Source organism: Centrocercus urophasianus, unplaced genomic scaffold (genome assembly GCF_019232065.1).
Source record: "Centrocercus urophasianus isolate 14NV4802_14NV808 unplaced genomic scaffold, USGS_Curo_1.0 seq_19, whole genome shotgun sequence".
Taxonomy (NCBI): Eukaryota; Metazoa; Chordata; class Aves; order Galliformes; family Phasianidae; genus Centrocercus; species Centrocercus urophasianus.
In genome coordinates this window covers 11,780,744-11,796,246 of record NW_024884744.1, presented here as the reverse complement: position 1 = coordinate 11,796,246, position 15,503 = coordinate 11,780,744, and the positions used below count along the sequence as shown (strand labels likewise).

General features: G+C 37.7%; 1 long non-coding RNA gene across 2 annotated transcripts in view; it reads right to left on the bottom strand.

The window, feature by feature from the left end:
• LOC122161555 overlaps positions 1-15,503 on the bottom strand; it is a 118,676-nt gene that overhangs the window by 17,006 nt on the left and 86,167 nt on the right. The gene's annotated exons all lie outside the window — the stretch shown is intronic.

The following is a 15,503-nucleotide window of genomic DNA, read 5'->3' as shown; positions in this document are numbered from 1 at the left end:
AAAAGGAGCTGAACATCTGTTGTAAATATTATCTTTCCCCAGAGTGACTGTGAAGATACGTGTGTGTTTTTGCTCTGCTTATTTCTATTGGCTTAATTCATTCATAGGTTTCTTGATGTGTTTGTTATTATCCTTATCCTTAAAGCATGCTCAATCACTTGTTAGGTCTGTTTGATCTATGGTAACACCCATTTTCAAAGACCAGAGTCTTGTTTTAAGAACAGAAGTGGCTGGCTCAGCTCCTAGTCTTACTCTGTCTAGTCAGAATGACTCAGGTTTGCTGTCCTGCAGGATTACAGTGCAGCTGCAGGTGGATCTGAGGAGGTAGTGCCTGGTGGTTCTGATGCTCCCAGCGCAGCTGCTTTTTCCAGGAGGCACTGTAACTATGCAGCATGTGGTGTCCAGTTTTTCTGCACATTCACAAGTTCTGATATGCTATGAAAGTAATGGATTTATGGTGCATACCTCAAATATTTTAAGGGTATGTGAACACATATTTGTGTCTGGGAAATCCTGGGCAGAAATGTGGAAGTACTGATGTGAATTCTCTGCTTAGGCGCATAGGAAATGAAGAAGGCAAGTCTAGAGCTCTCTATGTATATGAATAATTGAGGGAGTTGTAGGATTATAATGCAGAAATATTTTGTAGGTTCAGGGAATACATCTATTGGAGTATCTGAGTTTGTTGTGGTAGTGTTGGTGCAAAGAATGGTAAAACTGTCACAAGAAATTAGAGAGCTTTAAAAGACACTTTGAATAATATTTTTTTTTTATTTTATTATTTTTTTTAAATATTAGTGGTCCATAAAGATGTATTAGATCTTTCCTTTTTTCAAAAAACCAGCTGAGTGCACTGCAGTTTGCCAGAAGTTCCATATACTGCAGTGTGAACTAACCAACCCAAAAGGTGAAGTTGGCTGTACTTGTCTAGTACCAGTGTGCTAAGGGAAAATTTCTTATACATTGGTAATAGCAAGAATTCTGGTATCATCTAGGCATAGGGCCATCCTATTAACTCTAAGCTAAATAATCCTTTCCAGTGCAACTTTAAAAGCAAGTTTTCCTGACATGACAGTCCTGAAACTGGTGATTTACTGTAAAACAGCAGAGACATTATGAGATGTTGTATTAATATTGAACAAGAGACACACACAAAATAACCTCATCATGTTTACATACCAATTAAGAACCAACTTCTCCTTTTTGAGCACCTGATAGAACAAGTACTGAAGAACTTAGAAACAAAAACAATCATAAAATGTTCCATTCTAGTGAAAAAGAAGAAAGCTAATTAATCTCACGATTTGGATTGTGGTTTGGATTGTGTTGAAGTTGATACTGGGCCACAAGGAATGACTATTGAGTTGTGGTTTGCAACTCAAGGCTTCCTGAACAAAACAAAAAATTAGCCTTCGTGGTAGGAAACCCATCCACATAAGCCTGTACCTACAGCAGCCCTCATCATCACACATAGATGAGGACAGTGTACTAAGACTTGTAGGAACTTCTGCCAGTTGTCTGGATTCAGCATTTACTGACAGTTCTGAACAATTTCAGAAATGATTGAAAGTATGCGGGGGAGGGGGAAGAGGGGTGAAGAAAAGAACATGAAGTTCAGAGCTCCTCATGTTTTACTGTGCATTGCCTCCCTGCTGTGTGCTTTCTCTGTTTTAGCTTCAGTACTGCTACCTGACTTCCTTGATGCAGACGTTTTTAGGGTCTGCCAAACCTGCATTTGCCCATATCTTGGCCACACCTGATTGAAATGCATAAGAACCCTCCTAATGACTGCCTGCTGAGCCAAGCAGAAATACAGAAAATACTACTTTATCTAAATATTTTCTTGAAGAGAGCATGCAGCAACTGCTGAGCACTTGTGCTACGCTCCCAGCTGCTGGCTCTCCACCTTGTCTCTTTTGGCACTGGGTGCCGACAGTACCAATGCTCAGGTCAGGCAGCATGGGCGTATCTGGGCAACCTTCTGCTGTTTTTCACATAATAATAGAGCCATCCTCATGAAAGGGATTTATCATAGGTTGTTTTGTAAAAGCAAAAAGTTCTTAATGATCAATGAATTTCATACCATGCCACTTACAGTTGTTGCTTTTAGTATGAAACCCCGTGTATATTCTACCCCTTCTAATTTTATCATTCATGCTGTTCAAAAGGAAATTATTGAATTTTGGTTGACAGAGCTATTGAAGAAGAAAAGCAAAATGAATAAATAGAGAAAATCATTACAATGAAGAAAGATATGATGGTCCTGGGTTGAAAGAGGAAAACACTTTTTTTTTTTTTTTTTTTTTTTTTTTTTTTTTTTTTTTATTAACCTGACCTAGCTGTGGTGTTGCTGTTCATTGCAGGGGAGTTGATCTAAATTGACCTCAGATGTCCCTTCCTACTCTAATATTCTATGAAATGAAGAAATGAGATTGAAAGTGGAATCAAAAGGAATGTAACATAATAGAAAAGCAAGGAGAGGAAGATAACTAGAGAGCAATGAAGACTAAGTGAAAAACACTAACTCTGACAAAGATCTAGACGTAATAACAAATGATTATTTTACACTTCAGGTACTGTGACACATTTTGAATACTTCAAAGTATTCCAACTATTTATGCCCTCTAAAATTATGCATTATGCTATCAAAAAAAATTTATTAGGAATATCTGCTATTTTGTAGAATTGATACATCTCCTATACCTTAAAACTTTCAGTTGCAATGCATTCAGACTTGAATAAAGATGATAATAAAAGAGAGAGGTTGAATGCACTCCAACAATCTTCTGGTTTAATTTCAGTTCTTTAGGAAAGACCTGTTCTACTTTTTTAGAAGACCAGAACTATGTGATGAATAGAAACTTCTGTTCCAGAAGGAAGATGAGGTGAAATGAGCTAAATATCACTACTCTATATATCTGGGGATACAAAACTTTATTGGAAGTTTAATATAGAGGATTAATGAAGCATATAAAGAAGCAGTTCTATGCAACTGATATATATTTTCCTAAGTGATATAGTAGCACGTATATTATAGCATATAAATTTTTGTGAAAGTTTTTCCACTATTGTAATAAACTAAAATATTCTTCCACTTTGTTTTTCTTCTGCTATACTCAGTTCAATGGATACATTTGCAAGAAGGTATATTTGACATTAGCACCCATGTGAGCACTGGGATGATGGCTAGCGAGAAAGCACAATGGAAACAAAAGACCACTCACTGTACCTATTTTTTTTAATTCATTACTTATTTGAATTAATTTTATGGCAACATTGATATTTTTTTTTCATTGCATCTGTGCATTACTGTGGGGAGGAAAAAAAAAATCCCACCCAACAATCAAAGACTGTTGTGGCCATGATTTTTTGGTAAGTGATGTGAAAGAGATATGTCTTTGAACTTGTATTTAGCTACAGAGAGTTTACACAGCTTTTAAAGGCTGCTTTCTTTTTTTTTAATGACACAACTCATGCTCCTCAGACTCCAACATGCACCAATTATTTGTACAAACTCTATTTCTCCTTTGAAACACGAGCTGTGTTCAGAAAAGATTTCCTGTCTCTAAAGATGGCTTGTTAAAAGCAAAAGAAATGCAATGAAATTAATTATTTGACGCTTCTTTTCCCTAATATCTTGCAAAGAGTAATAATATCCATATGTGCTTTAAAATATTTCTAAAAATTTTTCATGGAGTGATGTAGTTTTGTGTTCTAAAAACTATGCATTTTAATGAAGCAATCATTATCAGTAAAGAAAGGGTCTGCAATTCTTAAGGAGCATTTGGACATCTCAGCCTGTGTTTCGTTTGGAATTTCTGAAGACTTTCCATTGACGTAACATTTACTTTTGAGGTGTGTAATTGGGACTCAGCATGCTCTGAGCTGTACTCTTTGATGTTCACCAGTGCTGTTTAAAGAAATGAGTTAGAACTGGGAATCCAGTATCTGCTAGGGAAATTCTTAAACCCACAGGATGGCTGCCTGTTTTTTCCTTTTTTTTTTTTTTGTGTGTGTGGGTGTGTGTGTGTGTGTGTGTGTGTGTGTGTTTGTTCCTTTAATGGAAAAAAAAAAAACCCCAAAACAAAAAAAAAAAAGAAAAACAATAACTGTCTGATGAGCTATTCATACCTCAGGGAATAACACCACATTATTTTCCTGCTTCTGGTGTATTAATTTGTCTCTTTAAATTGACATCAGCTGAGGCCACTAAGACCCTCACACCAAAAAAACTTGTGACCCTCTGCACTGCCTTCAAGGCTCATTTTATACTTCATGGTTTGCTTGTTTGTTTGTTTGTTTTTTTATTTGAGGTGTGGTACTTATTTTGGAGGCATATTATGGCAACCTAATCATCTCTGTCCCTTCTGTTTCCCCCTACTGGAGTGCTAGACCCAGCTAGTATAGCTTTTGGACAGTAACTTATCCTCAGAGCTGGTCTTTCATTACCATAGAAGAAAGCGATGCAGTCCAGAAGCAGTAGATGACAAGCATTTCCAGGCTTCTTAGCTGTTTTCAGTCTGGGAGCACTTTCTTAGTTTATATTTCTGTACTCAGTTCTTTTGCTTTCTCTCATCCCAGGATTGTCTACTATATAGCTTGGACAATTCTTCTAATAGTGGGCTCCAGGGAACCATCTTTGGGCTTTATCTCACTTACTCAGCTTCTACTCAAGGCTACTGTGCATTCTAAGCTTTCCCACAGGATCTACATTCTTCGCCTGCAAAACATGTGCTTTTGCTTCTGCACCAAAATCAATCACAGATCTGGGGCCCCTGAGAGGTATGTCTTCTCCCTTTTCAGGATACTCAGAAAATGATTGGCGGGGGTGGGGGGTGGGGTGATTGCAGATGATCACCTTATCCATCTGTTTTACACACGTGTTCTTACAAGGGATGGAGGACCAATACAACAGAAACACACCAGTGAATGTGCCGAGAAGTCTTCCTAGGAGATGCTTCAAGAAGTAAAGTTTAAAGAGTGCTGTTTCCCAGCATAGTCACAAATAAAATAGGTAATGGCCATCACTAAGGCAGGGTTGTTGTGGTTGCACTTGACTTGAAAATACAGCTTGACTCATTAATTTTTCTGTGATAACTCACCTAATCTCATTGAGATGGTCCTTCCAGTACCATAATGTGTCATTTCAGAATAGGAACCAAAGAAAGCTTACACACTTCTCCCTTGAAAGAGTGATATCCTTAGCAGAGTTACTGTATTGATGAAACAATATAGAAATGTCCAGGTAAGTAGTAAAATACAAGGGAGAAAACTGCACATTGAATAAATGGACCAAAGTACAGTTTCAAGCACTCCTTTCCAGGAGGATGGATGTTGCACACAACAGTGTCCCTGCAGGAGTATGTCTGACAGCAAAAGTGACACTTCTTGCAACTACTAGGGCTACTACTGCAGCATTCAACAAAAGAAACAGCATCTACAAAATAGTTACTACAGACCACTAGTCAGTGATGTCCCAGTGCAGAAATTTATGGGAGATCCACTTACGCAAAGGAATAAATTTCAAATCAGGCTACTCTGCTTGGCCTCCTCTGCATATCAAAATAGTGTTTCAGAAGATGTCTTTCCAGTTTTGCTCTTTCCGGGAAATGAGCATTCACAACACCAAGTCATCAAAATAGTCATCAAAAGGAGGGCAGTGTGTGGCACACTTCGCGCTCCTGGTGGTCAGCATAAGGGTTCAGTAAGGTTATTTTTCTGTTATTTGATTTCCATAAGCAAAATGATCCAAAAGTCTTCCAATCTCTCTCAGGAAACTATTATGCAGAAACAGGGCCAGGCAGGAGTGTGTCTGGCAGCAAGATTGACATTTCTTGCAACTACTAGGGCTACTACTGCAGCATCTATTCTCTCCAGATCTACGTCTTATCATTTAATTACTTCCATTTTGGAAGCATTTTTGAATCAATGTATGTAGTCTTTAGAGCACTGTGTTGTGTGAGAGCTAATGTTACGTTGGTTCTGTTACACAAGCTGCATTTACTATAATGTAATAGGTCATATGAGAATAAATGATTCACTGGAGTCTACTGGTGGCAACATGCAGGAAAAGCCCCCTCACCAAATGAAATATGATGACTGTTATGGTTAGGTCTGCAAGGGGTTTCCATCTCCAAATTTCCTAAAAGATTGCAACTTTTGAAAATGTTCCCCACATTTGGCTGTAGATCTAGCCTGCTCAGCTGGGGATATTTTTGAAAGTTTGAACAAAAACAGTTTAGCTGCTGGCAGGTGAAATGTAAGTTAAAAAAAAATATGCTTGCTGCTTCTTTAAAAGAATGGAGTCTTTGGTATTAAAAAAAAAAAAAAAAAAAATCACAGTTGACATGACTCTGGTATGAACGCTGTGTTTGGAAAGGAAATAGTCTTCACCAAAGGGCGTGAACAGTCTCATTCCAAAGGAAATGGTTTTGATTTGTCTGAGGTTTTTAAAAAATGCTCAGGACATGATCTGAAGCCCATTGACGTCAAAGGAAAGATTCATAGTAACTTCAATGAGCTTAGAATCAAGTGTGAATGGAGCATGGGCAGCTGTTTGAAGCTGTTGCATCATTGCAACCCATTTACAATCTGATTCCTAGAATGAGTTTTGACTTGCCCTCAGGTGTTGAGATAGCAATTATAAGTCCAAAAGTAACTACAGGTGGAAAATCACCAGTTAGTTGCTCTGGGTGACTTGGGAGACTTGAAGTTGGGCAGGGAACAAAAGGAGGGATAGTAAGCCAAGAGCAGGAAGCTATGATTCTCCGTGAAGGAGAAACTTTTCCTGAGCTGAGTATATCTTGTTGGAGAAGGCATAGTATAAGACAGAAAAAATCCTCACCTCATCCTATCGCAATTACTGTTTTTTTCAAATTAATTATCTAATCTCTTCAGTTTTCTTTAAAATCTGCATACTGTATTGACAGCAAAAATGACCCCACTTAACCAGCTGTTGGAAAATATGTGCAAAGTTTCTCTTAAATACATCTTCTCTAACTGATCAAGAAAGAAAAAAGGAATATTTTCATTTATTACCAATCAACTCTTGATGCCTTAAAAACAGCAGTTAAAGTTCTGAATTAATTACTGCTGATGTTGAAGCATAAAATTGATAAAATTATGTAGTACTGGACAATTGCTCATTTTGCAACCAATAATGGCTTGTTAATTTATTTTGATTTCTACTGCTAAAATATTCGGCTGTTGTGAGGATAAAAAAAATGTATCTGCAGCTCTGAGCTATCAAAAGTCACAGTGTGTACATTTCTTACATTATTAGACTTGCCAATCTCATTGTTCAAAGATATACTCCTTGCAAAGCTCACTTTTATAATTTTCTTAATCTTGCCTGCTGATTTTATTTTACTTGATACAAATGTAGAATCTCTACAAAGGACCATGATTCTGCACTTTTTCTAGATCAAATATACATATTTTTTAATATTTATACATATATATATAAAATAAAATGTAAAATTATAAAATATATTATATATTTATAATATAAAATGTATTTTATATATATATAAAATACATTTTTAATATATATATAAATGTATTTTATATATATATATATGTATATACATATAAAACATAATACATTTTATTCTGCCTTTGAGCAGATTCTCATGAAGTAAACATGTGGTAGAGAAAGAACCCCCAACAGCCAAATTTTCTAAATTGTTCTATTTTGTTTGATTTTAACAATCTCTTAACAACTGACCCTTTTCCTCTTGGGACTAATAATGTCTTACCAAAATGGTTTGGCATGATTTAAAAATTTTTGCTTTTACACATTCCTTGCTAGTAGCTTCCTCTAAGTGGATGCAGTCTATTGATCTGTGTTGGATTGTGGGCTGAGAGTGATACCATTTGCATGTTGCATTTGTAGATATTCAAAAGGACTACATACAGTCACATCTTGTGATACAGATATGCAAAATGTAAACAGCACCGTGTAACATACAGTTATTCCAGATCCAATAACCAATTTAAAATTGAAAGTTAATTCATTTCATTAGTCATATCATACTGCCTATGTGGTCATTTGTCAGTGTTGCCATAAAAGATTAATGATTTGATAACTGAAGAGTATTTATTACAGCAGCAATTTGTATTGTTATATTATGAATAAGGGTGTGTTGGCATTTCTATAATAAATCCTATTTTCAGTGGTCTATTACTTGGTCATAAAAAATCACCTTGGGCTGTAATAGATCTATTGGATGTACAATAACAATAATACATTACAAAAATGTACGTTTAATCCAGTGAGTAATATGGCCTTGAAAAACCCTTAAATGTGCATTAAATTAATCATGGACATTATTTACATATAGATTGGAATATGTCCTTTGGATACTGTCAGTATTTTCAAACAGAGGTCCAAGGCTCTGATGCTGGTCTTATTTGTGCTGGGCAAATCATACGTAACTTCATTGGTGTCAAGAGAGCTACTCCAGGGAAAAAAAATCCCTGATGAAAAATATCTAGAACAAAATCAGCTGCTGGACATAGAATTATTAAAAATTAGTTGTGTAGAACGAGTGCAGGTAAGATGTAAGAAGCTGTCAAGCCTTCTATGTGTGCTGTCAGACTTTAAAAGACCTGTCAATGAATAAAAAGAAAAACTATAATTAGGAAATGACACTTGGCAATTTCTGTTTATCCTTGGCCAGACTGCGTCCAGACTGAAAAGCTGTCAGCGACAATGAGGATGTCAGCATCATCCCTTCCTGGGCATGCAGGAAGGAATTGGCCAACAGTGCTTCTTCCTGATGCCCCATAGGTACGAATCCCAGAGAACTGGATGAAGAAGTGTGGGAAGGAGATGGGCCCACAGAGATGCTGAGCAACATCAACGCGGGTAGTGCACAACATGTGCGTTTTACTTACATGCTGTGGTGCACTGGAGGCATTGTGTCTCTCTAAGGTATAATCCCTTCCAGAGTTCCTCTCAGAGTGGTACAAATCCACATCACCCTTTAATTAACACTGTGCCTAGGAGGCACAACTGAGCCTTGAGTATAGCCACAGGCTTTACATGTACCTTAACTTGCAAACTGCAAATAAAAGTAGTTAATTTAAGTAGAAACTGCATTTTTTTTTTTTTAAAGAAAGACCCTGACTTACACGTGGAAGGGAAAGTAATTATGTTTAACAGATGCTCTTAAAGAATATTTGATAATAATTAATCATTCAGATGGAAGACAAAATTAAAAGGAAATTGTGTCAGTTTAGAACTGAGGTCAAAGCCTTAACCTCTGCAAGGAAATTTTATCTATTCAATTCCATTTCATTGCTTATTCTACATGTATCATTGTAACACTGGAGCATCTTTCCAGCATACTATGTTAAGCAACATGAATACATTCCATAAACTGCTCGTTTCCAACAACTCAACACCCTGCAGTAGTGCAATGCATCCTCCACAGTTGTCTAACCACTGGATTTATTTTTTAATCCAGATTTCATCACATTTTTTTTCTAAAGAAAAACACTTAAGAAGAAAACCCTAAGCAAATCTAATCCTGACATACCTCTCCCCCTCCTTCCACACCATCATGCCAGAGCACTGGGCTTCTATTTATAAGAGGCATTACACCCTCCTACCCATTTTTCTTGACTTTTTCTACAGTGTGCAGAGAAGCAGAAGAAGGATGCTCACAAGAAGATCAATGATTAAATATCTTGCTCATAATCACAGACAGACACCAGGATGTAAGTGACATTTTTATGCTATGCCAGTGCATATCATGTGTGTCCATACCAATGATTCAAACAGTATGGTATTTCCACAAGTCTGAAAACTGTCTGTTAAGTTGTTATTCATTTTGTTTGTCCAACAATTTTTATTCTACGTTTTCGTCTCTTTCATCTAATAGTTACTAGCAAGTTTTAGCTTAAATAGGATTGTGGCCTGAAACACAAAATGTCCTCACTCTGCTATTCAACGTTTTTCATCTTTTAAAAAACACATTTCCAAAGATGAAAATGTCTTTTTTGGAGTCCACATCAAAAGAATGTTAGAAGTCATCAAAGAAAGTGAAGAGCAGAGCATGTGCTGTTCTAAGGATGGCTTCAATTCTCTCAAAATTAGGGGCCTGATCCTGCTGTCTCTGATGTCAGTGGGAAAATTTCACTGACTCCTGCAGGTGAACAATTGGGCCCTGTAGTGTTAAAACACTGGCAGGTATTGCTAAGGGAAATGTGCAAGACATTTTTTTCCGGACATTAAAATACAAATGCACACAGCATAAGCCCAAAAATTCTTGTGAATATGTTTCTTAGTTTTCTGAAGGGAGAAAAATGAATCAATCAGACTTTACACACAGCATTCCATGAGCTCTTTACCCTTTCTGAGAATCAGTATGCATTTAGTTTCTTTGCTTTTATCACAGGAAGGTTTCAGCTGTAATGTGACTGTTACAGATGCTCAAGTTACCTGGCATTTCTTAACATCTTTCATTTATAAACTTTTACTAAATACTATCTATTTTTGCTGTTGTTTATCGCTTGTTTACTATAAACTATAGTATAGTTTACAATGCACAGCAAAAACAATGAAGCATGGTTTTTCATGAAGAAGTCTACTGCAGCCTTAACCAGTTCCCTACTGAAATATCTTCCTTTCTCTGCACAACTCTTGTCTCCAAGCCCCTTCATGCCCAATCTGGGCAAACACTGTGCACTGGAGGTGGGCAGAGCAGCGGTCAGTGTCCTCAGGCTGGTAGTCTAGACAGATGGCAATTTTGTTCTGAAGGTAGGCTAACCTTTCTCCCTGTAACAGCCTTCACAAAAGACCAGCCATGATACCAGTCCAGACAGTCATCAGAGTGCAGGAACTGCTCCCTGCTATGCATCTCTGAGGGCTAGGGAGTGCCAAATCCAGGAATCACACTCTTCCTGCAAATCTATGCAATCCATGAGTACAGGTTGTCCTACCTTATTAGATGGGAAGCTCAAACTGAACTTGCATCTAGTGGGGTTGCAGGTCAATTCATAGCTGCCTTGGAGCAAGCCATTAGGTGGAGTTGAGCCAATAGTTAAAGTCACAACCAAGGAAACAGGAAAATGAGTTTCTGAAAGCAAGATTTGCTGAAGTCCATGGACCACTAGTTTGACAAATTTTCTATCTTGGGTCCCATACTGGGTAAGATAGTGTACATTCATTGTGATGAGAGTCGTATATAAACATTCAAAACATAAAGTGAAATTGAATTATTTTACGGAGGTCTTTGACTAGGGAGGCTCCATGTATTTGTAAGGGGAATTATTTAACCTTCCATCCAAAAAAAAAAAGATCTCTTATGGCATGTCTGATAATTTAGAGTCTTCCTGGCTTTTTAAATTATGCTACTGTATGTAGCTGAAAATTGTTTGATAAGCATCACTAAGTGGTCTGGCTTTAAACCAAGCCTGTCATCTAGTGGAGTGCTATGCTATTCCAACTTTAATCTAGATAACTGGCACACATAAAATAAGGGAACACAAATATGACACAGCTGCAGCTAGTCTGGTGGAGCTAAAATGCTTAACAGTGTTTTATGCCTGTAATATAAGGCTGCTTACTAATGGAAGAATCCTAAAAGAGTGACAATCAGATTGCCTTTGATACAACTGGTTATAAAAATGTTGGAGATCTAGTATTTATGGTGCCTGCAGGTTACAATAAAATGCTTATGTTATGACTTTACTAGACATCAAAAATGCTGCATAACTATGGGCAAATTTCACCAATAACAGCCCAGTGTGTAGCAAGCTAGGTTTGCAGCAGAGAATGAGTTAATGATCAACAGTTTACAGAAAAGCTTCTGACATAACTAAGACATTATAGTGGTTTGTTGCACAATCCATGTGCCCTTTCTGAATAATGTATCTGAATGTGCCAGGAAAACACAGTGTATGCATTAAATGTACTGCATAAGAGTCAGTGCAGTAAATTAAATAAATAGTGTATGATCCAAGTGCTTTTGTCAATAACGCATTGATTATAATGCCACATACTGTACTAAAAATCTAATAAATACAGAATGTCAGCTGGATAACTGGAGCATAAGAGTATGTTAAGTTCTGGCACTTGAGGCAAATATAAACAACCTTATTTGTGCTCTAGGAGTAAAGAATTTTCCCCTCGGGAAAAAAAATATACACTCTGACTTACCCTACATTTGAAAACAGGAAGCAGGTGCTCAGAAAAAAAAAAGAGAGAGATCTGCTCCTTCAATTATGGATTTAAAGACTAATAACAGGGAAAAATCAGCTGAGAGTAGAAGAGACAGATGAACAGAAAAGGAAACCATTAATTATTTGTTCAGTCAAAGTATACACACCTCAAATTGTTCTGTAATAGGACACAATATACCTAATGTCTCAAGAAGTTTGCCTGCAAAGGTGTAACATGCAGTTGTGATTACAGCACTGCAGAGAAAGTGCTGAAATAGCTATCTATCTGTTTTAACATGGCATGTCACCGGGACATGGCTTTGGCTCCTTGTCTGTGTTAAATGTAAGAATACTGTAGATAGTTGAGGAAATGCCTGTGCACAGGTGCGCTCTCCAGGGACAGTATCAACTTGCTGTCTGTGAAATGGTTGCAGAAGTTTTCTGAGATGAATGGCCCAACCTGAACACTGACGTAACCTCTACATCTCACACAGGCAGCCCAGAAAAAGTCAGGCTCTGTGGACTCGGTGCTACCAGCAGATGAGAAGACTGTTTTCCTAACTGTACAAATCCAAATTGCATAATTTATTCAAAATATTAATAGCTGTGAACCAGCATGGATAAGACCAGGCAAAAATATCCAGGGTGGCTGCTGGCACCAGGTTCCAGCACTGTGGCTCAGCTAGCTGACTTGCCCTTGAAAAATGTGCAACTGTATACAGAAATTCTCCCTAAAGTTTTCTTGTAGCTGTTAGGAAGTGTCACCAGATATATCAGGGATAATATGTTTTTCTTTTTTTTCCTGGTCCTCCAAAATAACCTTTATGAAAACTCATATATTTCCAAGCTACGTCAGGATTTAGGGCCGCAACTGATAATCATTTGTGACTAATTTGATTTAGGGAAGGATGTCACACAATTAGGCTGATCAGCTTGCAGTTTATGTCTGCTAACTCTCTACAAAGACAGCATTCTCATTTTTATGACCTGATCACCCAAAGAAAAGTCCAAGAAGCCTAAGGTCTGATTATTCATGAGAGCCTGATCCAGAAATGGAACCATTTGAGAAAGTGTGAAATTTTAAGCATTTGAGTAGTTCTATTGACTTCAACCTACTCTTGTGTTGTGTCAAATCAGTCTCAGACCAGAGACAGATATCTGTGAGAATGCAACTTCAAATAATCTGGATATGCCATGAAAATTGTTTCTTTTGTACCTGAGTATAATGAGTTGTGCATCTGTTTGGAAACCGGAGTGCTAATGTAGAAGAGCAACATTTATCCTTCATTGGAAGTATATAGCAAATGTATGTTGGGTCTTTCTAAAGATCAGGCATTCTTTTTCTATGGCTTGTGCGTTTACTCAAAAATGATCCCTACCACTAAAATGAAAAGAGAAAAAAGTAAAAAATCTGATGGTTGTGTCTTTTTGAACACAGACATGAATGTATTTTATGGTTAAGCTAAGCATATGTTGTAAAACAGATCAAAAACTGATTACTTGCAAGGATGGGTAACAGTATGTGGCTGAAGTTTAGGCAAGCACGTAATTGTGTAATGAAATCACTTAAATCTATTGGGAAATGCATTTTCCTTTCACCCTTGGAAAAACTGATCTGCACGGAATTTTATACTGAGGTTTTTACTCCTGTTTCCCTAGCCCTCTCCCATACACTCTCGCCTTTTCTGCTGGGTCTACAGCTTTTACATGTCTCTCCATGACTCTATTCCTTTTGTCTGCCTCCTCAATGGCTCCAGAGTCCTAAAGAAATGTTTAGCTTTGAAGACTGGCCTAAAAAAATGGTAATTTTCCAGACAAAGGCCAGGTGTTACTTCCGATTCATACAGTATGCATCTCTATTATCCTGCAGGTCAGCTCCCGCCGTGCCTGCTCCATGGGTGTTCCGACTGCATAAGGCCTGTGAGATTTGCCCCGTGCGACTGAACTGCAGATGGCACTTTCATAGCTCCTATTTTAGCAGCAGTCAATTTTCTAAACTTTCCAATATCAAGTTACAAGGTGATTTCTGTGTCACAGCCTCACCACTTTCTCATGCCAACCCGAGGAAGTAACATAGCGTCCACAGAGAGAAAACGGGGTCGGGGATGAAAGCCCCAGCTACATCAGCAGGATGACCATCAGCATGGTTCTGGCCCGCCCAGTCCCTGTGCTGAAACCCGGACCCACAAGAGTGTTATAACTCAGGGGACAGCAGGCTCTGCCACTCCAGGGGGTAAGGACTTTGTCTCACTGTGCCTTTCCCTTCTGCCTTTGGGCAGACTGGATGTCAGTTCTCAAAAGAACTTCAGTAGGAGGAGAGGTGAGCCAGGCTTTGTAGAGCAGACTTCCCCAGGCACATCGCTAGCCTACAGCTCCAGCATCACAGTGTGAGCAGAGGGCCTTGCATCTGCTCGCACAGGCACCCTGTCACTTGCCAGGGTTTCCTAACGACTTGCTGAGGCCTGATCATCTGTGTGCATATATCCTTAGCAAGGTCAGCCATTTCAAGCAAACACCAAGTTTGGGATTGCTGTTTGCTCTCAGAACAGATTATTTTTCTCTATTTCCACATCAGACTAAGATAAAAAGGGAAAAACAACCCGCCCTTTGTCAGTGCACTGTATCCAAACCAAACTAACACGATCAGTTTCTGCCAGGAAACAAAGTCAAGTTACAATGCTAAATAAATCACTTCTGCAATCATCATTCTGGAATTTTGCCTCCCTCTCCTGTACTGTAACTATGTGTCATAGATGGAATTGCCTTAAAGAAGTACAATTATCTGCAGCTATTTACATGAAGTTAAAATCCAAATTTCTTTGAAAGATTTGAATGCTGTTGGAACTCCCCGAAGTTAAAAAATGAGAAATAAGCCAGAACTATCCTTCTGAATTCTTGTTGAACCAAATTCATTTTTATGTGTGTGGTGATAATTAGGAATCAATCCCCCTCATCTTGTAATGATCGAAAGCTGTGTATCAGCCTCTGTGATGACTTGATCAGGCCCAGGGTACTTACAGCTATCTTTTACTTAATCAAATGCCTTATTACACACTGGATAAGCCTACAACACTATGTGATGAATTTAATGCATGAATTTAATAGTTTCATAATTCTTACATGGCAGTTCAAGAACAGAATTAAAATTATACACTAGACATTCCTTAATCTTTAATTTGATGTTATATATCTTTGTTATGTGATTTAGCCACATCAATGCATTGGAACATATCATGCTATCTAAAGGTTCAATATGAAAAGCAAAAAGAAATAGAGAAAAATGGTCTTAAGATTGAAACAGCAGAAATAAATAACTCATTTCATTAGAAAAGAGA